Here is a 2,539-nt window from a genome sequence, read left to right on the forward strand (position 1 = left end):
CATATGGAGAAGTAATGCGAGCTTGAAAGTGAGACCGGCCTGGATCCAAAGTCCATCCCCACTAGTAGTTACCTAAGTACTGTTAATTTGGACATGTTACTTCACTGTGTTTGTTTGTTTGTTTGTTTGTTTAATCAATTTTGCTTTTTTGTTCTGTTAACTCAGATCTTTATTTTTGGAAACCTTCTTCAGCATACTAGATGTTTTATATTTGTTGTCTTTGTTCTTAGTTTCCTCTTCCAGGAAATAAATACACCACTGTTTTTCATACTTACTGTTCAGTATTTTTTACAAACTCTCTGAGATTATGTTTCTGTTCATTCTGGGAGGTTGTTTCAGCTTGTGCTGAAATATCACTGGCTCAGTTTACTGAGAGGCCTCTTCCGTCCTTAACACTTCAGTGTTGTCTTAAATATTGGTATGTATAAGAATGGTCCATCCTACCCCAAGAGTATGAAGGTGTTCATTCTCATTATCTCCTAGAACTTTTATAGTTTTTTTAAAATGTAAATTTTTGCAAATTTCAGTTGGAATTAATTTGGCATGAAGTAGAGATCAGAGAGAAATGTTTCCCCAAATTAATAGCTGATTTTTCAACATCATTTAATGAACAGTACAGCTTTTATTACTACCCTTACCACATTACAAATGCTCATATCAACCTGTGTCAATTACTTGACTGCTTATACGTTTCCATTGAAAGTTCTGTTGCACAAACTAGTCCTGAAAATAGAAAATGAGATCCTCAACTCACTTTTAAAAAATAAACACTTTTTATTACAGAAAAATTGCAAATATAGTCTAGAGTGTTTACGTGTATCTTGTACCCAATTTTCTCTGTTATGAATACTTTACATTAGCATGGTGCACTTGTCACAGCTGATGAACTAATATTGATACACTATTAATGAAATGTATGCTTTATCCAGATTTCTGTGGTTTTAACTAATGTCCTTTTTCTGCTCCAGGATCCAATCCAAGAAACACATTACATTTACTTATCATACTCCTAAAGCTTCTCTTGGTTTTGACAGTTTCTCAAGCTTTCCTTGTTTTTGATAACTTGGTAGATTTAAGAAGTACTGGTTAGGTTTTTGTGGCATTTGTCTCATTGGGATTTGTCGAATGTTTTTCTAACAATTAGATTTCGGTGTATTTTTGGGAAGTAAACTGTGAGTTAAATAGCCATTTTTTATCACACCATATCAAAAGTATGTATTATCAACATGACTTGTCTCTGATTTTTTGTTTTGAGATAGGGTCTCGCTCTGTTGCCCAGGCTGGAGTGCATTGGTGCAATGTCAGCTCTCTGCAACCTCTCCTCCCGGGCTCAAGAGTTTCTACTACCTCAGCCTCCTGGGTAACTGGGACTACAGGTGCATGCCACCATGCCCAGATAAGTTTTGTAATTTTTGTACAGACAGGATCTCGCCACATTATCCAGGCTGGTCTCGAACGCCTGGGCTCAAGTGATCCACCTGCCTTGGCCTCTTAAAGAGTGGGATTACAGGCGTGAGCCACTGCGCCTGGCCCAGCTTGTCACTGTTGAGATGAATCTTGATCATTTGGCTGAAGAAGTGTTTGTCAGATTTCTCCACTGCAAAGTTACTCTTTGCCTCCCCACCACCCTTTCTCTCCTGTACTCTTTGGGAGGAAGTCACTAGGTGTAGCACATACTTTTGGACTTGGGAAATATGCTCCACCTCCTTGAGGGTGGAATATCTACAGAAATTATTTTGAGTTCTTCTGCATGGGACATTTGTCTCTTCTTTCTTATTATTTACTCAATCATTTATTTATATGACTGCATTGATATATATTTTATACTTTGCATTGTAAAGCAGTACTACTTTATTTTTGGCTCTAATTATCCTAGCTTTTGGTTTCTCTGAAATGCTCAACTTGTTTTTTTCTGTTGTTGTTGTTGTTGTTGTCATTGTTGCTTTTCCTTTTATTTTTTTTCTTAGCACTTTTTCTTTCTTTCTGGCACTGTAAGATGCTCCAGGCTTATCTTGGGTATTTCTTACGCCTGTCTTAGAGTCAGCAATTTTTCCAAGGTCACCTGGTTCCTGTTAACGGACAGAGTTACTTGAAACCAAGATCTGGGTGCTGTGTACCAGCCCACACTCATAAGGCTTATTTAAAATGGTATTTATTCCAGGAATGCAATGACACACAGGGGCTTTCTAACAATGACTGCCTAACATTGGAAAAATCATTAATATAATTGACAGTAGTAATAGAAGGTTAAAGGAGAAAACAAATTTCAATACACATAGTATAAAATATTTGATAAAATCTAGTACTAGTTTATAATTTTAAAAAAGGAAATTTCCTTAAATTGATAAAGGATGTCTCCACTAAGAATCTTTAGTAAACATTGTACTTAATGATGAAACGTTAGAAATGTTCCTTTTAAAAACCATAACCAGACTAGAATGACTTCTGTCACTGCCTCATTTTATTGTACTTCTGGTCCTAGCTACTGAAGTAAGAAAGTTAGTATAAGAGCTGGGCAAAAAGCATAGTTTAAATTATT

The 2,539-nt window shown here is 36.1% G+C and overlaps 1 protein-coding gene across 3 annotated transcripts in view; it reads left to right on the forward strand.

Annotated features, from left to right (window-relative positions):
• NCKAP5 (NCK-associated protein 5) overlaps window positions 1-2,539 on the forward strand; it is a 904,755-nt gene that overhangs the window by 335,625 nt on the left and 566,591 nt on the right. The gene's annotated exons all lie outside the window — the stretch shown is intronic.

The sequence above is a fragment of the Mandrillus leucophaeus genome, unplaced genomic scaffold (assembly GCF_000951045.1).
Source record: "Mandrillus leucophaeus isolate KB7577 unplaced genomic scaffold, Mleu.le_1.0 Scaffold94, whole genome shotgun sequence".
Taxonomy (NCBI): Eukaryota; Metazoa; Chordata; class Mammalia; order Primates; family Cercopithecidae; genus Mandrillus; species Mandrillus leucophaeus.